General features: G+C 35.4%; 1 long non-coding RNA gene across 1 annotated transcript; it reads right to left on the bottom strand.

Annotated features, from left to right (window-relative positions):
* Positions 1–12,302: 12,302 nt before the first annotated feature.
* Positions 12,303–15,600, bottom strand: LOC145950216 (uncharacterized). The gene is made up of 2 exons (XR_014428324.1): positions 13,540–15,600; positions 12,303–12,462 (listed from the first exon to the last, which is right to left on the bottom strand). It is a non-coding gene; the product is annotated as an uncharacterized LOC145950216 (long non-coding RNA).
* Positions 15,601–24,965: the final 9,365 nt, after the last annotated feature.

The following is a 24,965-nucleotide window of genomic DNA, read 5'->3' as shown; positions in this document are numbered from 1 at the left end:
AAGAGTTGTGTTGGATCTTTGAATTCTTGGCACAGTTCTTCCACCATTTGGTTGTTCAGATCAGTGATGATTTATTTCTCCATGCTTCCACTAGATTATTTTAAAATCTTTTGGGACAAGAGAGAAAAGAAGGGAAAGATATTTTTCATTCTGAAGTTTGTGTTTTAGAGGGGATTATTTTATTTTTTGAAAAATGGTTTTTGTAAGAATGGTTAGCCGAGGTAGGCTTATGTGTTTAGGCTTGTTCGATTAAACACTTTATGAAGTTAAGCACATCTTTGTTATTAATGATTGTGCTTTGACAACTTGGATAGCTTTTCTTGAGCCCTTTGTTGAATTCAATTGATGGTACCATCATGGATTTATTTTTGTTTTTCTTTTGCCCTAACTTTTGCCTAAAACATCCATTTGTGGAGTTTTAGCGGGCTTTTGTTTTTGTTCATTATTTTGTAACCCTAACTTTTGCCTAGGTCACCCTTTTGTGGGATTCCTAGCGGGTCTTTTGCTTTTATTTTGTAACCCTAACTTTTGCCTAGGTCACCCTTTTGTGGGATTCCTAGCGGGTCTTTTTATCTTTAGGATTTCTTTATCCATGATGGCACTTATTGAGGCCAAGAAAAGGTGCTCCAAGTTGACACACACACTTCCACATAAAAATGATGTGGGTTTATTATTATTAAGATGATTTTAACCTCATTCATGTTTATTCAAACAGGGTTAAAAAATGTGGTTTAGAATTTTATTATAAGCAAGAAAAGAAGCAATGAGAAAGAATGATTTTATTATAATCATAGTGGAAGCATGTGTCCTTATTTCATCACTGATATGGGTCCCAATGTTGACCTCTTTTATCTCTCGGTCATGCCCCAAATTCACGGTTTCGAATTTCTCTTGACGAGCTTCTTGATCTAGCAATCTTTGCAGATCCGGAGAAGTGGTTTCCTCATCACTGTCCAACTCAACCCTTTCACCTTCGGATCCCGGTCAGAGCGAACAATTACAGACATAATTATTTTATTGGTTCTGTTTAGGTTTAGAATTATTAATATTGATGAGGAAAGAGAGAAAAGAACAAAAGAGAGAGTGATGTGTGAAATGCCTCTTTATTGATATATGTAAAATGTACAAAAACCCTTATTTACATGAAAAGGTTCTCATGATCTCGGGTACTGATCATGAGTCCCTAAAAGAGAAATATGAAGGGGCCCTATTGTGGCTTGCCGTTCTCTACTCCTGCTTTGGTAGAGGATTCTTGCTCACGTCGGGCGCTGTCGAATCGAAGGTGACCCACCCGGCATCAATAAGGTTTTGGACCTTGTATTTGAGAGCTAGGCATCTCTCTGTTGAATGCCCCGGTGCCCCCGAATGGTATAAACATTTGTCTTGTGGCTTGTACCAATCGGGGTAAGGTGGATCGATCTTCCTTGGTGGAACATGAGCTAGAAGTTTGGCTTCTACTAGCTTCGGAAGGAGATCGCTATAAGTGGTCGGAAGTTTATCAAACTTCTTCACAGGGATGAATTGCGATCTCCCTGACTTCGAAGTGGAAGAAGCCGAGGATATGGTTATAGCATTGACTCCTCCCTCATTCTTCTTCCTGAAAGTCTTCTTAGCCTCGAATGATTGGGAAGGCTTAGCTAGCTTCCCACTTTTCAATCCTTGTTCCACCCTTTCCCCAATGGTGATGATGTCCGAGAAGAGTGTCGTTGTGTTCCCTATCATTTTATCGTAATAGGGACCAGTCAACGAGTTGATGAATAAGGACACCGTCTCTTTATCCGACAGCGGGGGCTCTATCTGTGCCGCCAACTCCCTCCAACGTTGGGCGTACGCCTTGAAAGATTCATCATTATTTTTGCTCAAGGCTTGAAGATCTGACCTATCGGGTGTTAGGTCAATGTTGTATTTGTAGCGCTTGAGGAAGGCGTCGGCCAACTGCCTCCATGTGTGTACTAGATTTCCATCTAGCTGCATATACCAGTTGAGTGCAGTTTCAGCTAAGCTCTCTTGAAAGCAGTGGATCAAGAGCTTTTCATTTGTGGCATATGCAGCCATCTTGCGACAGTACATGGTGAGATGACTTTTAGGGCAAGTCGATCCCACGTACTTTGGGAAATCTGGCACTTTAAATTTAGGAGGGAATTGAATGTCCCTCACTAAACACATGTCGGCGGCATCCTTAATGTCAAAGTCGTGCCCCTCCATAGCCCTTAGCCGATCCTCGAGGGCATGGAATTGTTCCTTTGATACCTCGGGCTCTTTTATTATAATTCCTGCCCCAAGGGGTACGGCGTTTGGAGGATCTTTTTCATGCTCTTCCTCCTCTTCCTCATGATGGGACCCATGCTCACTGTGATGAGATCCATGGACGTTGTGGTGACGCATGAGTTCCATCATTTGCGCCATTTGCTCTTTAAGTTGTGAAAGCTCGGTTGTGAGCTTTTTGTTTTGCTCTTCCAATGCTTCCATTTTCTTGATTTTCTGTGCGCGCGTAAGGACAGAGAGATGACCAGCCACTTTCTAAAATGAATGTTTAGTTAGTTTATTTTACGGAATGAATACACTCTTTAACATGAGCTTGATAAACCTCCATCTTTAAGGCGCTGCCTTTTTAAGACGGAAGTTTACCACCCTTCTTTGTCTATGATTTCTCCCCAACGGAGAATCTCTATAGTCATGGGTCTCTTTCACTCATGTCAAGAGGTATTGGTGATCCTAAAATGTATGTTTTTATGAGGATGCATGATGTCTTATTGGTAATGATGTACATGCTTCTCACTTTTATTATATTTTCACACATGGTCTTTCCTCTCATGTCATGGTTTTTTATGCATGGGGATTATTTTTAGACCTTATCACGAGGTTATTTATTAATGCACAAACAATTGCACGTAAACATTTACACAAACAATTCACTCATCCACGAACAGTCACGAGCGAATCACGAGGTAGGGGTCTCCTGCAGAAATGGTGCATATTCAAGGTAGGTTCTAACTGTTCTCACCAGTCCAAGGCCCCCAAGGTGCCCCCATTATAGGGACCCAATTCCTCTCGTCGTAGGTCGATGGAAAGTTCCAACGCACCGTCGGACTCAAGTTCATGGTTATCACCTTGAGTGATGTTTTCCGACAACGGTCTACGGGCACCTATAGACCCATTCGACAACCGGCCGTACTAACATCCACTCCCTATGGTTAATCACTCATGCCCCCGGGTATAGAGGGAACTGTTGTGTGCAAAGGTTTGTGTACAGTTTTTATTTCAAACAATTGCGTAAATTTAAAAATACAACAGTTATTAAAGCCAAATAGATAAACATGTTATCATACAAGTGAGGGGTAATAAAGTAATTTTTAACTATTTATTTGTTAAAAATAATCTGTTACTAAATGGGACTGACCCTCGAAGCTTCCCCAGCGGAGTCGCCATCTGTCGCCACCGGCCCGAAACGGGCTTTCGGCATTCGCGAAGGATGGTTGGACTCGTTTATTTGTTTGAAAAATGTGGATTGCTAGAATGACTTATTCTCAAACTGAGACCTCGTCAAACGAGCAATTTTATTAAAATGATTCACCAATCCATATTAATCCCAAGCGGGACCCTCCATGGATTAGTGGTTTTCGCAAAAGGAGGGTTCGTGGAGTCGCCACCAATGTTTTACTCAAAACATTGGAAAAAGGGATAAGGCAATTGGTTTTATAAATCAACTTTGGCCATTACAACCAGAGTTGGGTAAGGGAGTCGGTTACGCGTGGGGAAGGTGTTAGCACCCCACAGCGCCCCTTTCGGGTTCCCTATGACAGATTATTTCTAAAATAACAGTGTAAAATTACTAAATTACCCCTATTTATTCTAATCGATTATAAATTAACTATCTACATGATGACAGTTTAAATATGCACACAGAAAGCAGTAAAAGGAAGGATTGAAGGGAAACCTCTTGAAGCGTGCTTTTATATTGCAAAGAACTGGGAAGCGTTTTGGCGTTCCCTCGCTCTACAAGCCCGCTCCTCGCTCTCCTAGAACAAAATTTTAACTAAGGGAATCAAAAAGATTTCCCCTCGACTAGGTTCGATCCTCAAGCAAAATGGCTCGGGGCTCAAGAACTTCGTCGGATCGACTCCCAGAGAGTTTTCTAGGGCAGAACACTGCTCAAAAACCCCAGAATACTCAAGGAGGGAGTCAAAACTGAGTGAAAAAGTGTGGAATGACGTCCAATTGACGTCATATTTATAGGGAATAGGCGCAATACGGCCTACAGGGGCAATACGGCCGTATTGAAATTTTTGAACTTCAATACGGTCGTATTGAAGTTCAATACGGTCGTATTGAAGTTCAGAAATTTCAATACGCCCGTATTGAGTTCGCTGCGGTTGTATTGAAGTGTCAATACGGTCGTACTGACTTCAGTACGGCCGTATTGAAGCTTCAATACGGCCGTATTAAGTTCAGTACGGCCGTATTGGGCTTTTTCCCTCCACTTCTTTATTTTGAGCTATTCTAAGACCTCTAGACCTACAGAGAACCCTCCTAGGGCCTTCCAGGAGTCCTTCTGGCTGATCTTCCTTCAGTCTTCGAGAGTCTTCAAGCTTTATTTCCGACCCGGACAATTTTAGGGGTCTACATGGGTAATTTGACAAGATAGATGAGTTGTAAACAAGATGGATGAGCCGTATTATGTGTTGAATATGTTGTTTGTTGTTTGAGCTATTATTGCTGTTAAGCTGAGTTGTGCTGTATGTTGTTTGAGCTGTTATTGCTGTTAAGCTGAGCTGTGTTGAATGTTGTTTATGCTGATTTAAGCTGTTAATGATGAATGTTGTTGAGTTGAGTGATGATTTTGATGTGCTGTGAGATGTTTATGCTGCATTATGATGTTAAGTTGTACTTGATGTATATTGTTGTGTTGTAAGTGTTTAGCTGTGCTGGATGCTGATATTGCTGTGCTGTGCTGAGCTGTATGCTGTTATAGCTACTAAGTCGGTGCTGTTATAGTCGCTAAGTCGGTGCTGTTATAGTCGTTGTGTCGGTGCTGTTATTGCCACTAAGTGGTGTTGTTATAGCCGCTAAGTCGGTGCTGTTATTGCCACTAAGTGGTGCTGTTATTGCCGTTATGCGGTGCCGTTATTGCTGCTATGCAGTGTTGTGCTCCGTGCTAATAAGAGCTGTTGTAGGCCGTAAGGCTGAGTTGTTGATCACTAAGACTAGAGGAGTTGTTTTTGAAATTTACCTCATCCCATTGTGTGGATGTAGCGGCTGTGGTGCTCTTCTGATGGAATCATACTTTGGAATGCTATAGGTGACACACTCAAAGATCCAAGAGGAGTGGGCTAGACATGGAGGATTGGGCCAATCAAGGCCCAATGGGCCCTATGGGCTTGGAAGGCCCAATTTGAAACTTCTCATGGGCCTATCTTGATAAATCCATTTTCTTATATTTTGTACATATTCTATTAGTATAGGTTTCACATATTTTGGTCTTGTATTTTGGACCACATAGATTAGCATTTTTTGGCCATAGGCTTATTGGGCCTGTTTTTGGGCTTTGTGGGCCTTTGGGCTTTTGGTACCCAATATCGGGCTCATTTTCATTCTTGTAATTTTTCTTTTCCATTGTAATTGTTTGACCAATGTAATTAGGTCATTAGAATAGGAAAATACAAGGAATACTAAAGTATGCTAATTAGGTTAAATTAGGTTTAATTTGGAAGTCATTTAAGTTACATTTGAGTCACATGTTTAGCACCATGGGTGGCTGAACATGTGCCACTCAAATTAACCCTAAATAACTTTCAAATCAAACCTAAATGCACCTTGGTACCTAAATTTTCAGACTTACACATGTGCACCAAAGTTTGAATTCAAATTTCAAATTTGAATTCAAACTTTAGGCGCCAATTTGTGAGGCTTTAGTTTAGGCACCTATGGGTCACAATTCCGTGCATACTTAAGCCTTTCTTTCACCTTTTGTATTCACTTTTGAGAATAATGAAATTTGAGAGCTTATTCAGCCAAATTTCGTTCAAGAGTCACCATGAGAGAAAGCTTCACCTTAGGAACCCTACTAGGTTTTCCTCCTCTTTGAAGTGAGCTTTCCCTTGCACCTTAAGCTTGGATGCTTCCATCCAAGGCTTAAGCCTTTTCCATCCGTGATACTTCCTCCTTCTTTGGTTCATCATTTCGTGTTCAATCTCCTTTGAAGAAGATCCGAGTTTAAGGAGTAGCTAAGGAGAAGTCAACTATCACTCCTCCTCACCTTCTCCATCATTTTTGGTATCAAGAGCAAGGTTCTTCTTGGAGATAAGTTTTCTTGTGTTTTGTCTGATTGTTTTGCTGTTTGTGTACTCTTGTATGTCTTCTTTGAGTTTCTATTCGGATCTAATTGTTTTGAATCAAATTTGTTCCATAGATCCATTGTTTGATTGTTCTTGATTTCTTCCACAATCAACTTGTTTAGGACCTATTAGGTTGTGCTTATTTTTGTTTCTCTTTGAGTCTCTCCATTCTTGTATGTGTCCGTGATTGGACTTCATGCATTGCATTAGATTTTGGTTTTGAATCCATGTTTTGTCTTAGAGTTTGTGTTTAGTCCTTATGTGTTTAAGAATTCCTTGAATAGCATGTTGACCTAATTTGTTTTGAGTGCATTATTCATCATTGTTGCTTTCGGTTTGCTTTCTATTGTGCCTACCTATATGTGCTTTTCCTTTTACCTTATTGTGTTCATAATTTGTTATTAGTTCTAGCAAATTTCCTTAGAGTTAGGTTTCCATTGTGTACTCAAGTTTTCAATTCACTTTCCATTGAAAATTCTTAAAAAAAATTTATGTTACTCAAAATCTCAAGTGTAATCCTACTTCTAGTGCACTAACTTTGTGGATTCAAATTTTAATAAAAAAAAAGGAATTAGGAGGGTGAAAACAGAGACAAAAACAGAGCCTAAGTTTCAAAAGTTCAAAAGAAAAGAGTACAAAAGGATTCCAAACACAAAACCTAAAAACTAGTGCACTAGTTTCATCATTTTCACTTGAATTTTTGGTTAACTTGTAGTCTCGGTTTCTATAGCTTGGAATCATAAAAAAATTTGAAACAAAAGGCAAATACCTTCTCTGGAATCTTAACTTGAATCTGGAAAAAGAAAGAATAAAAAAAAATAGATAAAGCAATTTAAATTGAAAAAGCCGAGAGGTGTTCATTGACAAAATTCACTTGATTCCTTGTTATTGTTTTGACTACTATTTGGTTTATACTTATCCAATTGCTTTCAAAAAAATTTTGTGTTGTTCATATACTCTAGTACCTATCTAGGAACCTTCCTAACTGTGTGCTAGCTTTCTTTGGAGTCTTAATTTTCAGTTTTACTTGTTGATCTTCTTTGAGTCTTGTCATATACACCTATTACTCTTCATTTTTGGTATAAGCTTTTCAAATTGTGCTTTGTTGCTTGTCTAGTTTTCTTTCATTAAATTCCCTGTGCTGGAAGTGGCCTCAAATCCTTGCTTAAGGATCAAGCATTGACTCAACAAAGAGTAGGAAATTTTTGGACACTAATACCACAAAATTTGACCTAATTTAGTGACCAAACTATTCCTAAACCTCCTTCACTTGAGTGACCATTCCTTTCACCTTGTGAGCAGCCTTCATTAATCATTTTTGTTGTGTTCATTGTGCAGGTCCAGGAGCTACTTTATTCAGGGGTTAGTGGCGGATTAAAACATTTACACAAGTGTTAGAAATTGGACAACAAATCCGTCACTAGCTTGGTCACTAAAGCCGCCACAAATTGTTTCCTAGTGTAGTTTAATTTTTTGCAATTTCTCTTGTATTTTTAATCAATTTGTAAAGCTTGGAGGGAGTATTAAGAAGCTGGTCAGGTATATCTAATCTCTTGGTAGCTCACTCACGTGTAGTACTAGTGGAAGTGGCTTGGAAATTTCATAAGTTTCAAGCTTCCACTTAGGGCAAAACGACTAGTTGCTTAATCTTGCTTCCTTTAAGTGTTTGATCTTTAATTTTGTTTATTTTGCTGCCTTGATTCGACTAGCCTTGTGTAGAATTACTTGTTCACGTTTAGATAGCTTAAAAACAACTGTGAAAAGCATACTACATAAAAATCTTTGTGAAAATTTTTGTGGAATTGAAAATACCACAAAGGAGTTTAGTGATTTCCACTTGAAAAGGCTTGGTTATTAAGTGGCTCTTAGTAGCTCACATCCCTTGATAGTGCAATTTGTACACTTAGACTTCCAAGTGTTATTTTTGTTCCTAGAAAAGACCAAAAATATTTTCTTTTTGCATTGCATTTTAAAAATTCTTGAAACTTAACTAGTTTGCTTAACATTTTCTCTTGTTTTTAAACTTTTAAATTCAATGTGTTTAATTGTCATGTTTGCTATATGCTTGCTTGTGGACGTTTAAGGGAAACAATCTCTAAGTTCCAAAGGCTTAGTGTTGTTTAGAACCACGTTTAGCTAGTAATCTTTAGCCAACTTTTCTTTAGGAATTTTTTAAAACTTATTTTGGAAAACTCTTTTTGTTTAATTATGAGAAAACATTCCTCAAGTGGTAGGGACTTAAGCTCCCCCAAAAAGTTTTTCACATCCTACTCAAGAGCTTAAATCACTAACACTTTGGACAAAGCAAGAAGTGTTAACAAGAGAAAAAGAAAAACTTGAAAGAAAAGCACGACTTGCAATTTTAGAGGAAGAAATTCAAATTCTTAAACAAAAGCAAGAAAAACTTTTAGCAAAAGAAAAATTGAGAAAAACAAGAGCAAAAGAAAGAAAAAAGGCATTTCTCTTAGGGAAGAGTAAGGAGGAAAATATCTCCTCTAAAGGACTTGTGAGTGAAGAGAGTTGTTCTATAAACCATTTGCAAAATACTCTCTTCATACATCAAGACCTAAACTCTTACCCTTATGCTACCACTAGTCATGAAGTGGAGATTCTAAAACAAAATATTTTAAAGAAAAATGAATCTCAACTTCAAGATGTAGTGAAGAAGGAGTGGACTACACTTAGATCTACTTCTTGTGCTACTTCCTTGGAGGTGCCCAAGGAAGATAGCCTTCCTCTCTTTAGGACTCCTTCTACCTTAGTTGTTCTAATAATGCACCCAAATTTTGGAAAATATTGTTTGATAGATACATCTTGTCATATTTCATATTCTATTTTTGATCTTATGGGAAGTTCATCTTTATTTAAACTTAATTTGCACCCTTCCCTACAAGACAAAAATAGTTTATATGAGTTTTCAAGATTTTCCAAGACATTTTATCTACCAAACAATATGATTCAAAATTGTTTAGGACGTTTTCTAGTATTTGTTTCTTTATATTTTAGGAAAAGCCTAGGTTACCATTTAGGGTACTTTAGGCAAGATATTGTAGTGTTTAAAACTCATTCTTTTCATTGTCTTAGTCATAGTGTTCTTACATTTTTAGGTTTTACTTCTAGGTTGTGCTTAGAAGAGGAGCCTATTTCTATTTTTAGAAAGTCTAATTTTGATATTTTATCTTTCTTTGTTCGATTAGATAGAAGGACTCCTCTTAGGATCCATGATTTATTCTTTTACCATATCACTTCTTATTCCTTGCATGTTTTACATGTAGGTGTTAATTTTTCTTCCATTCATCCTCTAGATTTGAGGACAAATCCTTTTCAAGAGGGAGGGGATGATGGAATCATACTTTGGAATGCAAGAGGTGACACACTCAAAGATCCAAGAGGAATGGGCTAGACATGGAGGATTGGGCCAATCAAGGCCCAATGGGCCCTATGGGCTTGGAAGGCCCAATTTGAAACTTCTCATGGGCCTATCTTGATAAATCCATTTTCTTATATTTTGTACATATTCTATTAGTATAGGTTTCACATATTTTGGTCTTGTATTTTGGACCATATAGATTAGCATTTTTTGGCCATAGGCTTATTGGGCCTGTTTTTGGGCTTTGTGGGCCTTTGGGCTTTTTGGTACCCAATATCGGGCTCATTTTCATTCTTGTAATTTTTCCTTTCCATTGTAATTGTTTGACCAATGTAATTAGGTCATTAGAATAGGAAAATACAAGGAATACTAAAGTATGCTAATTAGGTTAAATTAGGTTTAATTTGGAAGTCATTTAAGTTACATTTGAGTCACATGTTTAGCACCATGGGTGGCTGAACATGTGCCACTCAAATTAACCCTAAATAAGTTTCAAATCAAACCTAAATGCACCTTGGTACCTAAATTTTCGGACTTACACATGTGCACCAAAGTTTGAATTCAAATTTCAAATTTGAATTCAAACTTTAGGCGCCAATTTGTGAGGCTTTAGTTTAGGCACCTATGGGTCACAATTCCGTACATACTTAAGCCTTTCTTTCACCTTTTGTATTCACTTTTGAGAATAATGAAATTTGAGAGCTTATTCAGCCAAATTTCGTTCAAGAGTCACCATGAGAGAAAGCTTCACCTTAGGAACCCTACTAGGTTTTCCTCCTCTTTGAAGTGAGCTTTCCCTTGCACCTTAAGCTTGGATGCTTCCATCCAAGGCTTAAGCCTTTTCCATCCATGATACTTCCTCCTTCTTTGGTTCATCATTTCGTGTTCAATCTCCTTTGAAGAAGATCCGAGTTTAAGGAGTAGCTAAGGAGAAGTCAACTATCACTCCTCCTCACCTTCTCCATCATCTTCGAGCCCAATTTGTTGAAAACCCTCCCTGGAAAGCTGACCCTTGGAGTGGTAACTTGCTGTTCTCCTCTAGATTCTTAGTGGTCTCGTGTGTGGGCAAGGTCGAGGCACACGTGTACAAAGCGACCACGGTATAGGGGCCAGGTCGAGTTATACCGCTTACAAGCGACAATACTAACTTATATGCGTGACGACGCATTGTGTGTTTACTTCTGTTTACCGCTGTGTACTGTCGTTTACTGCTGTTATTGCTGAATGATGTGAGATGTGTGCTGTTATATATATTAAGCTGATGTTGTTAAGTTGGTTGATGTGCTGATAACTGTAGTTGTTTACCATTCATATATTTATATATGTATGTCGATTCTTTTCACTAGCTTACCCTTTGTTGTTTCCATGTGGTTTGGACTGCGATGATCATACTATGTATGGGAGCAGAGCAGGGTTAGGTTGGTGTGCTGAGGAGAGTCTGCAGCTGGCAGATGACGTTTATTTTTGTTGTTGTATTTAGCTACTTAGTGTAGCATTGTTGGATGTATTTTGTACATTCTAACTCTAGCCAGATTTGGAACTTGTATATATATATATATTCTAGACACCATATGTATATACTTGTTCTTTTCTGTATGCTATTCTGGTGTGTTGTGCTATGTATAGTGACCAGTCGGGTCGTTACAAGTGAAGTGAAGCTTGTTCTTCCTTTTCCTTCTCCACTAAGCGGATCTTCTTCCTTGATCAACGAATCTAGAATGCTATGTGAGTTGAGAACAAGAGTCGGATGAATCTCTAGGCTAAGATGGAAGTATATCCTAGCAAGAAACTCAAAGGATTTCCCACGGACTAAGCTTAGAACTTAGAATTCCTAAGGTTAAGGCTATGGACTTTTGAAAGAGACTTTGAGAGATACTTGGCTGAATGAATTTTGAGAAATCTCTAATATGATTCAAAGTGTGTACAATTGAGAGGGAACATGCATATATAGGCCACGGATCCAAGGGAATTGGCGCCACACTTGAGTGCACATGTTGGCGCCAATTTTTAAATTCAAATTTTGAATTTTGAATTCAAATTGCAAATCCTAGCCATGTGTCTCCATGTGACCGTCCCCTTCTAGATGTTTAATTACATTTAAGAGGCATTTAAGATTCATTTGATTAGTCACATGTGCAGCCACCCTTAGCACAAAACATGTGACTCAAATGCAACTCTAATGACTCCTAAATGTAATTAACATCTTAACATCCACACCTAATATGTATTCCCTTTAAATGCCTAATCTAATGGCCTAAATACAATGTAAATGAAAAATTATAAGAATTAAAATGAGCCCAATATTGGGTACCAAAAGCCCAAAGACCCATGAAGCCCAAAACTATGCCCAATAAGCCTAAAGCCCAAAAGTCCTATACTAAGGTCCATAATACAAGACCAAACAATATAAAATCCTATACTACTCATCATGTAATAAAGGTGGTCATCTATGCAAAACCAAAGTGAAGAGTACCCTAGGCCTACCTGTAACCCCCTTTCCAGATTACATATGGTAATCATAACTAATTATTTATGGTTAATAATATTTATATTATTAGTATAATTTTGTAGAAAAGATGCTTAAACAAATGAAGAAATTTATATTGAAAACAAATTTATTAAATACAAGTTACTAGATATTACAAACCATTTTATAACAACTTAGTAAAATAAAACCCCCCATCCTATGCTCTGGATTTTTGCATCTGACCTTCTAACTGCACATCCAATTTTTCTGCATTATGAGATCTCCAATATCTGGGTTTAAAAATATTTATGGGGTTAGACATTTAATTTCATTCACATCTCACACAAACAAATCAGACAAGTGCATAATAAGTTCATACAATTATCAATATACATAAAAAATTGATAATAGTCCAAATAATGCAATATGCTTATGAGAATGAGATGCAGATTTTGACTGAAAATATACTTTTAAAAATAATTTGTGACTCAATACTCCATGGAGATTTTCCCTTTTGAGTGTTTAGTGAAGCTAGAGCTTAACATCACTCTGTCCAGTGATTCGGCAATGCCTCACTAAACGCGAACAAGTAGACAGTAGTCAGAGTGTTAGTGCACCCGGCAGGCTACCACGACACAGAATCAATAAAGACTGGCCATCTATGGGATTGCCCATGCCCAAACACTCCCTAGACCAAAGGTTTATCCCCCAGACCAGAGGTCCCGTCTTACCCATTCTACTCAAACCCCGTTTACTATCTTCTGACATTGGTAGCATAAAACAAATACCTCAGTCATACTTTCACAACCATATCAAACTCTCTCTCACTTTATCCTTTTCTTGATCCATCTAGTACTGCCAACTGTCCTTGACAGTACCCACTATCACAATTCTCAATCAATCTCTTGCCACCAATGTTTCGGATAGTAAACATAAAGAAAAGAATTCACATAAAAAGTATCATTTCAAAATTACAAAACTTGTTCTTTTTCTATCAAATATCCTTAGTACAAAATTCATTTCTCAAATATTTATTTTCTTGAAATTCTTTTCTTTTCCCCCCAAAAATCTTTTGACTCAAAATGACATTATGCAATATGCAATATGCATTACTATTAATCTATCACTTCAAAAACTATTCTCAATCAAACTCTTCAAATACAATTCAAACAACTTCAATAGAAACATTCAATCATAAACAATCAACCATTTCAAGATTCAACTTTAAAACTTCAAATTTATCAAAAAGTACAATCAAAAACCATATCAAATAACCTAAGGTTCCATGCATCAAAACTTATAAGTAAAGATCAATATTTATTCTACCATTATATAGACATGAATAAAATTAAACATCTAACCCATACCTATTTCTCCAAGCTTGCTAGCTTTTTCCTAATTTCCTTGATTTCTTCTTCTCCTACTTCTTTCTCTTCCTCTTATCTTCTTCCTTTCTTCCCCTTTTCTTGAAATTTTAGTTGTTTACTCCTTGTTTTACTCCTTGGTTGTGGAAAAGATGGAGTATTTTTGGGTGTTTCTTGGAATTGGTTTATGTCTAGTTGTTAAGGGTTGTTGGTGAGCTTTTTGGTGTGTGGTTTCTCCTATTTATACTAGTCTCCACCTCCATTCTCCAATATTCTAGATGTGTAGATTTTTCTTGATATTTCCTAAGATATTTTATAACATAGTGATTAGGTGTCCATTTTGTAGATATTTATAGGACTTTCTAGAATTTCCTTGAATTATTTAAGTATCTTAATGGTTAAGTTTCTAATTTATTTAATAATTTGGTGATGAGATGTCCACTTTCTAGAATTTTGTAGAGTTATTTAGTTATCTTAATGATTAAGTTTTCAATTCATTTTAATAACATGGTGATTATGTGTCCCTTTTCTTTTGTAGAAATTTATAGAACATCCTAGAATTTTGTAAAATTATTTAAATATCTTAATGGTTAAGCATCTAATCCATTCTAGATTTCTTATTATGTAGAATTTTGTAGAACTTTCTTGAGTTATTTGAATATCTTAAAAGTTAAGCTTCCAACCCATTTAATTATTTGGTAATTAGATATGTACTTTGGAGAGTTTTGTAGAACTTTCTAGAATATTGTAGAATTATTATAATATCTTACAAATTAATTATAATTTTGAGAAACTAATATCATCATTAGAATCTTGACCATTAAAAATACAAACTTTTGTCTCTTGATCATCTCTTAATTATGTTAATTAATATTAAATAAATAATTTAGGATTTGCTTATATGTCATAATTTGATTGGTTGAGACTTGTATTTTAATTTCTCCTAACTATACATTTTTATTAATTATTCCAAGCATACTATATTGATGATAACATTTTTATATCCTTTTGAACATTTTTCCATAATTTTCTAGCTTAAGGTTTTAGCAGAATAACTTTTTCTTGTTAAATCCTTAGAGAATTTCTATAAATTTTAATTTAGAGATTTTCTCTCTTAACTGTATTTATTCTTAATCTACACTCAATAGATTATTGTTTAAGTTATAGATTACTTAAATTTTCTTAAATTGAGTTTCTCATATTTTACAGCGTGCTCCCAGCACTGTCCGAGAAACAGTCAATTTAGATAATAAAATAATGTTAGTGAATTTAGAAAATCTGGTTAAATAATGCTACATAAATTTCATTCACATTAACTTACATAGTATTTAATATATATAATAATTTGTAGAAACACATAGATAAATAGTTATAAAATTTAGGATGTTACACTACCAAGCCCATCGGGCCCACTAAGCCCATCGGGCTCACTAAGCTCTAAAGCAGTCAAATCTTCAAGTAACCTCCTTGTCATAGCTCTAGTAGTTGAACCTTTGGTTCATGCTCCTCCATCATTATCTCTTTAATAAAAATTAATTTCTCTTTTTTGAAATTGTACATATATATATATACATTCTAATATATATCAATTAATGTATGATGAGTACTTTTCTTTTTGTTATTATAATAATTTTAATTTATTAAAATATAAATTATTTATTTAGAATAATATCAAAGGAAATATAGTTAATATTTAAAAAAATATACAAAATTACCCTCTTTCATCGCAATCTATGTTTACTATGTTTAGGGTTAATTTAGCCCTATATCCTTGTGCTGTAGGAGTTACCATGATCTCTTATAAAATTGGAAGGCACTGTGTCACTCCTAGAAAGGTTTAGCTAAGTGCTTAAACAGAGAAAATATATAAAATGAGACCCACTCACAAGCATAGATCAAGGTAGAGGCCTAGGTTGGCCCTCACCCTCCTGGGGTACTCTAGTAGCTTAAATCGATGACCAGGAGATGAACCTGGACCGGGAACTATTATAAATATCAATAATTTTAATTAAGTATTTAATATATTCAACTTTGATCAACTAAATATAAAATTATTTAACTTATTAAAATAAATTTTGCATTACACTAATATCAATATAATATAACAATGGACGAAAAGGAAGTTTTCAGAAATACCGGCCAGGAGAGTTCTATTAATACTTAATTAGTTAATTCTACATGTTATGAGAACTGATTGCACTTTGAGCGTACAATTTTCTTGACTAACATCATATCACTGTCCCTATTTGGTTTCTCTAATTTTTGTTTTCATTTTCATTGAAAATAAAAAATAGTGCTGAAAAATATGTTTGCTTGTTTTGGCTTAAATAGAAAATTATTCGTACCCATAAATATTTATGGATAAAATTTATTATAAACAATAAATAAATACTTTAAATGAATATTTATAAATAATGAGTGTAAATATTTTTTTTACCTATTTATAAATGGAGGCGGGGATAGATATAGTAATATTCATATCTATGGATAATCTTTTTTAAATATTTATATTTTTCTTATATTTTTTATATTTTAAAAATTATCATTAATTATAAGTTCAAAAATAAATATTAATTTTATCTTTAATACTTCAATATATTTAACATCAAATATAAATTTAAAATTATTTATGATATTGTTTTTAATTTTTGTAAAATCACCCGCAGATATTTATAAAACTTACGTGTATCCACTTATATAGGGCAGGTACAATTTTAAATAATGGGATGGGTACAAGTATCTTACCACTTGCATTGACGGAACCTCAACGATAAAAAGTTATACATCATGATTATAAAAATAGAAAAAAATAGGAGGAATGATTATCCCTTAAATAATTAATAAAGAGAGACCCCTTCCTTCACGTCGATGCCAACCCCTTTGTGGTTTCTAAGTTTTTTTTAATATTATAAAATTTTCTCACACCTTTGAGATGTATTAATGTATTTAAGTTTAATTAAATTATACGAATATGCTGTCAGCCAAAAACAAAACAAATCTTATACACAAATCTACCAATTTTATTTTTCTTTTTAAAAGCATGCCTACTTACAATGACCTTATTGGTTTCCAGTGCAACCACCACATTATCCTCCACAGGTTCCGCAATCATAGTAGCAAGAGAAACTAGTAGAGCCTCTTCATAGTGAACGTCCTCTGCCACCTTAGAGTGATCATCCTTTACCACTAACGATTGAGTTACCACCGCCTCCTCAACAATAATAGAGCCAAGCATAGGATTCAAAGGTCATGAAATCTCTTAAACAATGGACCTAACAACATGTTGCATAGTCCCTATCACCTATAGTGAATGCTTTCTAACATCACCGATTGAGTTGCCACCGCCTCCTCAACATTGATAGAGCCAAGCACAGGATTCAAAGGTAGTGAAATCTCCATAACAACAGACCTAACAACATGCTGTCTCGCTTGAGAAGTTGCTTGTTTGAGTAGTGCTGACTTACCACTCGTCCCTCCCTTCTTGGACCTACATGTTGCCAAAGAATGACCAATAATTTTACAAAAGTTACAAAACACGGGTAAGCGCTTATATATATGATCAACAAAGAAAGTGTAACTCGCTCGTTCCACCAAGATTCTATCCTTGATCATGTTTTGCATATCAATGTCCACTAAATCCCTCACATAATGACCAAATGTGTAGTTCACCGTAGCATCATCCAACGAAAGACGAATCTTGATACCGCATGTGCAATGGAAAACAGAATTCATGACCTCTAATATTCTTGAAGCAATCTTAAAATACAAACCCAACAATGCAAAGTGGAAACCTTCAAAAATTATGGGTTGAAATTGGGCATCCATGAGAACAAGCGTAACGTACCTGGATTGAATGTCCAAGGGCCTCCAGCCAAAACCTTACGCTGATCTTCAAGGGAAGAAAAAGAAAATTGAAAATAACCCTTCCCAAGAGAAATCATGCGCTAGCAACCAAGGGGTTTTCAAAGAGTTTCAACTTTGAGCATAGGTCTTGAAAATTTGGTGGAGTAGAGCCTCTAGGTAGCGTCGGAATCCAAATTTTTTTGATCATATTCATAAATGGTTTGAACTTTCGTTTTGAAAATCTTATCAGTTAGGGAATGCTCGAACACCAAACTAATCCCTAATCAACAATTTTTTAAAAAATTTGAAGGAGTCGCCACCGATATTTTATTCAAAATATCGAAAAAAGAAAAGATTTTGAAATTAAAATAGCCAAAATTGAATTCGGGAGTCGGTTACGTGTAGGGAAGGTGTTAAGCACTCTACACTATCCTAAATTGGTACCCTATGATGATATTAGCATAATAATAAATAATATTTTAAATATCTTATCCTCTTTTATTTAATATTATTTAAATAACGAAAATACCTATTATCTACATGATTATTTATTGACATTTAAGAATTATAAATGAAATAATAAATAAAATTATAAATAAAAATAATAAATAAGAGAGAATTTAGAACCTCCGAAGCAAGCCTTATATACGTGAATCTTCTCAAATGCGTGCGGGGTGCGTTTTAGCAACCCTTCGTTCTACAAAATTCTCACTATCACTCAGAGATTTATAGAGAGAGGGGAAGCTATGAAGCTTTTTGGTTTTCGAATCCCTTGGCCAGAGGGTTTCGTATATAGTGAACTAGGAGGTAGAAGCATAAGAGAGCTATCCGATGTGCGACTAAAGTTTATAAAAATACAATCTTTTTCTAGGCACCATACATGACCTCTAGAAAACTCTTTAACCGTCAGATCATGCTGGTTCTTTTTTATGGTTTTCTCACAATATATTGATCTTCAATTTCAATGGTTGGATCATTGAAATTTGGTCTGTCACTACAAGGAAAATGATGAATTACGACGGACAAATTGCGACGGTTATCCTGAAACTGTCGTCGCTTTGATATTCCGACCCTTCATACGACGGTTTCTACCAACCGTCGCAAAATTTTTCAAAATTGCGACGATTTCTCCCAAAATCGTCGCAAAATTTTCCAATATTGCGAACCGTCGCAAAATTTTTCAACATTGCAACGGTTTCTCTCAAAATCGTCGCAAAATTTTCAAACATTGCGACGGTTGGGAGAAACCGTCGCAAAATTTTCCAACATTGCGACGGTTCCTCCTAACCGTCGCAATTTACAAGACAAAAATTGAAATAAAAATTCACACAAAGTCATGCACACTCCAAAATTATATAATTTTACTTTCAATAAAAAATAAAAAATAAAATAATAATGACATGTAATTTCATTTAGAAATGTTAAAAAGGAAAAAATATTTTAATATACTATATTAATTTTATTTCTCTATCTTTTAAATTATTTTAGAATAAAAAAGTTTTATGTTAATTCTAGGAAGCTAAAAATTAAAAAAATATATATATGTTACATTTTTTTTATGTGTTAGTGAAATTAATAATACATCTTAATTGTGGATTAAATCGAGAATATTGAAAAAATAATAAATAATTTATGAAATTTATTATTTTAATAGTTAATTAAATATGAGATATTTGATAAATTAATTATCTTTTCACAAATAGTAACTTAAAAATCACTTCTAGGTTTGAATATAATACACACACACACATATATATATAACCCCTATTTAATTAGAATTTAAAAGTTATTTTTGGTACAAACTAAATATTATTTTGTTCAAAAATTATGGTGAAATTTGATAAAGTTTAGGATTAAAAATACATTTAATAGTAGATTACACCAAAAGTAATATTTTTCTTTTGGAAGTATTATATTATCTTAATAAACTTATATTTTATTAACAATTTTATATATATTTTGTTTAATATAAGATACAAAATTATCATTAAAAAATTATATATATATATATATATATATATATATAGAGAGAGAGAGAGAGAGAGGAGGAGAAATCAAATGACTCACAAAGTAACTCTTAATAAAGTTACTCCGCTCAATAACTCATGGTATAAGTTAAATTTTATCGATCCAATTATTAAATTAAAAGTTATTAAATTTTACTAATAATTAATATAGAAAAAATTGATTAGAAAATAAAATAAGGATAAATACATTTTTTGAATTTTATATCTTAGATTTAAGATGAATAAATAAATTAAGTTAATTAATAATTTATTTAAAATGTTAAAATTTAATTTATAAAAATAATATTTTAAAAGAGAAAGGTTATAATAACACCGGTGTAACTTTTACTTACACCGCTTAATAACTTTATATTAAATGTGAATTTTATAAATTCAATCGTTAGATTGAAAGTTTTTTACTCTTAGATCCATGGTTTTAAATTGCGGTTGCGGTCGCAGTTGCAGTTACTGCGATTGCGGGTATTGCGATGCGGATTGCCGCTGTTGCGGTGTGAAATTATTAATTATTTTCACTAAATATAAAAAATTTATAATTATCAATATATATTTTATTTTTAAGGATTTATACATTTTAATTCCTTTTTTTTTTTATAAATATTCTATTATTTTAATGAATAATTTAATTTATTTTAAAATTATAATATCAATTTGTCGTATTGCAGATGTATTGCGGTGCATTTTAGATGTGTTGCGGACGCAACACCGTTACGTTGCGAAAAAATGTGTGATTTCCAGTCTCACCGCAATTGCGGTCTGATACAGTTGCGGACAAGGCCGCAACAGCAATATTGCGGCCGCAATACGTGTTGCGGTTCGCAATTTAAAACCATGCTTAGATCATATATACAAAATTTTATATTAATTCAAGATGATTTGATACTTCATTCTTGTAAAAAAAAATGACGTAATATATATATTTCAAAATATACTAAAATATGAACACTTTGATTACCTTCAACTTGTTCAATTTTAACAAAATTTGATATAAACATATAAAGTGATATGAACTTTCAATCCAACGGTTGGATTTACAAAATTCACATTTAATATAAGATTATTAAGCGGTGTAATACTTAGTAAAAGTTACACCAGTGTTATTATAACCTTTCTCATTTTAAAATATATAAAATTATTATTTAAACTTTTAAATTTATAATAAATAATTTAAATTATATCATAATATTAATTTTAAATAGAAATAAGTAGATTGTTAATTATAAAAGTAAGTATATATATAAATAAAGATTAATTAAATATAATATAATTATTATTAGTAATATAATTATTATATATTTATAACGATTTGGACACACCGGAATGAGAGTGATCCAAAGATAGTATAAGTATGAGATTGTATAGTTGAGAATGACTTAAATGAATTAATTTGTACTACTTATACTAACAACATGTATATGCTTTTCTGTAGCTTATCTCATTAGAACTTCACAGTTAAGTGTGCTTGACTTGGAGTAATACAGGGATGGGTGACCTTCTGGGAAGTTTCCCAGAAATTGAAGTAAGGACAAAACATGCTAAAAAGTGAAGTATTGTGAAATAGAATCCTTGAGAAGAATAACAACCGAATTTGAGACGTCTAAAAAATTTAATAAAATAAAAAATAAATATTTAGCGACTGATTTAGAGGCAGTTGGTGCGACGGGTGCTGTAAGGGTCGCAATTCTTATTTTGCGACGGTTTGTGCAACGGTTTCAGTAACCGTCGCAAAATTCCCTTGTGACGGACATTTCTGCGACGGTTGGTGAACCGTCGACATTGTGTCTTTGCGACAGTTTTAACCGTCGTAATGTAGGTCATATAACTGTCGCAAAATCGTCATTTTCTTGTAGTGTGTAGTGAGAGATACTATCATAACAAAAATGTTGTCTAGTATAAAACTCCTATTTTCCAGCTGCAATGCGAGGCCCCTAGAATAATCATTAACCGTTGGATCATGCTAAAAACTTGATGATATTTTCTTAATACATTGATCTTTAACTTCAACGGTCGGATCATGAAAATTAGGTCTTTAGCGAGAGATATTATTAGAACAAAAATGCTACCCAATGCAAAATTTTTTGGAAAGGGGAACATGTCATTCCAACATTGGGAACAACCTGATCCAATTTGGGAATGTCCGTTCCGCATCCCATATCAGTGTTTGTGAGTTTTCTGGGCCTTCTTGAGTTGTCTTTGCCTGTTTAGGTGCTATATTGGGTCCTTAGGGGTCGTACATGTTACTTTTTCCAACTGTAGTTTGAGGCTTCTAGAGAATTTGTTAACCGTTGGATCATGGTGAAATTTTGGTGATATCTTCCCAATACATTAATATTTAACTTCAACGGCTAGATCGTTAAAATTATGTTTGTAACGAGAGATATTATCATAACAAAAATGTTGCCCAACCCCTTAAAGGTTGTTTGTCTCGCTCTAGTAGGCCCTTGTCCATCGTTTGGGTACCCCGGATGACATTGGGTATCTACAGTTGCCCCTTTTTACTTGTCCTTTAGATGGCTAAGTGTTACTTTTCCAAAGCCAAGTATTGACGTAGACATTTTGTCTGGGTCTTCTCTTTGCTTCTTTGTCCAGGTGCTTCCACAATTCTTCCTTTAAATAGATGGTTTTTCCCATATCCTTGCTCTTTGGAGGAACTGAGTGTTGGATTGCATGCTCCGTTGGGGAATAAGGATGGAAAACTATACCACCTGATCTTCTATCTTCATGTAGATGCTCTATACCATTTCTTCTAATAATTCCTTCCCTATGATGGTGAGGTGAAGGTTCGAGTTTTCCCTTTTGCTTTGACAGTAGGTGCTTCCACATTATTTCCTTCACATAGATGGGTTTACCTATATCCTTGCCCTTTGGAGTAGTTGAGTGTTGTGTTATGTGCTCTGTTGGGTGACAAGGATGATAAATTGTACCATATAGGCATTTGGCTTGATGTAGAGACTCTGTTCTGCTTCTACTTGTTTTGTGATAGTGTGACTTTATTCATTACTTGCTGAACAGGGAGCATATTCTGAGCTCAGCCTCTTCAGGCTGGATTGATATTAAGGCTGCAATCGACCTATGGTGGGGAACTCGACAGTGATCTCGATTTTGACTTGAGGAGACGGTGGCTTGATGTTGCTCACTGATTTGAAGAACTCGACAATGTCTTCAAATCGAGATGAATGTTGACGTCCTTTGTGAAGGTGGATGTTAGAACCTTTGGTGGATACTCGGTGATGATCCTAGTTTTGATTTGAGGTACTTGGTAGTGCCCTCGATGTCGCTCACTGATTTGAGGAACTCGGCGGTGTCTTCAAATTGATGAGTGTTGATGTCCTTGGTGAAGGTGGATGTTTGAACCTTTGGCAGATACTCAACGATGAATCTAGTTTTGACTTAAGGTACTCGGTGGTGCCCTCAATGTCGCTCACTGATTTGAGGAACTCGGCCGTGTCTTTAAATCGATGAGTGTTAACATCCTTGGTGAAGGTGGATGTCGGAACCTTTGGCGAATACTCAATAGTGATCCTAGTTTTGAGTTGAGATACTCGGCGGTGCCCTCGATGTTGCTCACTAATTTGAGGAACTTTGCAGTGTCTTCAAATCAAGTGTTGATGTCCTTGGTGAAGGTGGATGTTGGAACCTTTGGGTGGATACTCGATGGTGATCCTTGGTTTGACATGAGGAACTCGATGATGCCCTCTTTGTCGCTCACTCATTTGAGGAGCTCGATAGCGTCTCTCAATCGAGATGAGTATTGACGTCCTTTGTAAATGTGGACCTCGGAACCTTTGGGTGGATACTCGATGGTGATCCTTGGTTTGACTTGAGGAACTCGGTAGTGCCCTCGTTGTCGCTCACTGATTTGAGGAGCTTAGCGATGTCTCCAAATCGAGTTGAATATTATTCATGTCCTTTGTGAAAGTGGACCTCGGAAGCTTTGGCGGATACTCAATGGTGATCCTTGGTTTAACTTGAGGAACTTGGCGATGCCCTCGTTGTAGTTTCTTAATTTGAGGAGCTCGGTGGCATCTCCAAATTGAGATGAATATTGTTGACGTCCTTTGTGAAAGTGGACATTGGAACCCTTGGTGGATACTTGGTGGTGATCCTTGGATTGGTGTTATTGGGGAATGGATGGATGATAGGGATTCTGGTGTTGCCCTTACCATGTGAGTATTGTGATGTCCCTCTAGGCGTCTTGCTTTGATGTTGATTATTATTGTGCTGACCTCTCCAAGCCGTCTGCTTTGTGATGGTGAGTATTATTATGCTAAACTCTCTAGGCTACCTATTTGATGATGAGTATTAGTGTGTTGGCCTCTCCAAACCCCCTACTGTGATAATGAGCATTATTATGCCCGCCTCTCCAAGTTGCCTACTGGGATGATGAGTATTATTGTGCCAGCCTCTCTAGGCTGCTTGCTGTGATGGTGAGTATTATTGTGTCGAGCTCTCCAGGCCGCCTGCAGTGATGATGAGTATTATTGTGTCGACCTCTCTAGGTTGCCTGTTTTGATGGTGAGTATTATTGTGATGGTCTCTTCAGGCTGCCTGCTGTGATTTTTGTGATCTAATTGCCTCTTTTCTTTGGTGAGGATATCTGATGAAGACGAGGATCGCTTGTAGGTTGTGCCCTTTTGCTGATAGGCGATGGGTCATCTTTCTTGCGAGATGATGTGGATAGTATTCTTTATAGCCTCTCCAGGCCAGGGGTCAATGCTTGAACCTGATTGCTTACATGTGTTTTAACAAAAATGCCCCTACGTCGGTGGATAGAGGAGTTTTCTAAAGGATTGTTGCTTATGATTTTCTTTTTTCTTCAATTGAAGAGTTTGTTGGTTGAGTGCTTTGAGTTTGATGAATTCTACCCTTGAGATGTTGGGTAAGAAGGATGCTTTGTTCAAGGAGGATCATGGCTTGGGATCCTGTCTTTTCTTTGAATGAGAAGTTTGTGGTGGGGTGCTTTGTCTTTGATTTGAGAAAGATCCTGACCAAGGAGCTGACCTGAGATCCTGTCCCGAGATCCTATCACGTCTTGAGTGATTTCTATGCTTGATGTTCCTAATGCCCCTAGTTTGGGTTGTTTTTGCGTCTTGCTCGGATGATCTCAATGGGAACTTGTGTTTCCTTTTTTTGACTTTTCTTGTTGAGATACAAAAATGTTGAATGCTTATTTATGCAAGATTTTTCTTATAAATATTTTGAATAATCCCCCTTGGATAAAGAAAGTTTTCTAAGTGTGTAAAATGCTTTTGGATGCATGCATTGCATGTTTCAATTTTAGTTTTTAGAAGGTGGATTTCCTTTTCTCCTTCCCATGAATATATCGCTTCGGTTAATTGATGCGTAGTATTAGTTATATTGGCCATTTAATGTGTTGAACCATCTTGGGACTCTTGTTTTTGCTTTTTTAAAAGACCCTAACTTTTGCCTAGGCTGCCCTTGTTGAGATTCATGGAGTGGTGAATCAACTCAAACCTGGAGAATGAAGGTTTTGATGATAACAAAGTATGGATTCTGGGAATCAAAGCTGACCAAGGACATCAACAAGTCAAAAACAAAGTC

Source organism: Cajanus cajan, chromosome 1, assembly GCF_000230855.2.
Source record: "Cajanus cajan strain Asha chromosome 1, NIPB_CcT2T_4, whole genome shotgun sequence".
Classification (NCBI taxonomy): Eukaryota; Viridiplantae; Streptophyta; class Magnoliopsida; order Fabales; family Fabaceae; genus Cajanus; species Cajanus cajan.
The sequence above is the reverse complement of the archived record's forward strand: the minus strand, read 5'-3'. Positions and strand labels throughout refer to the sequence as shown.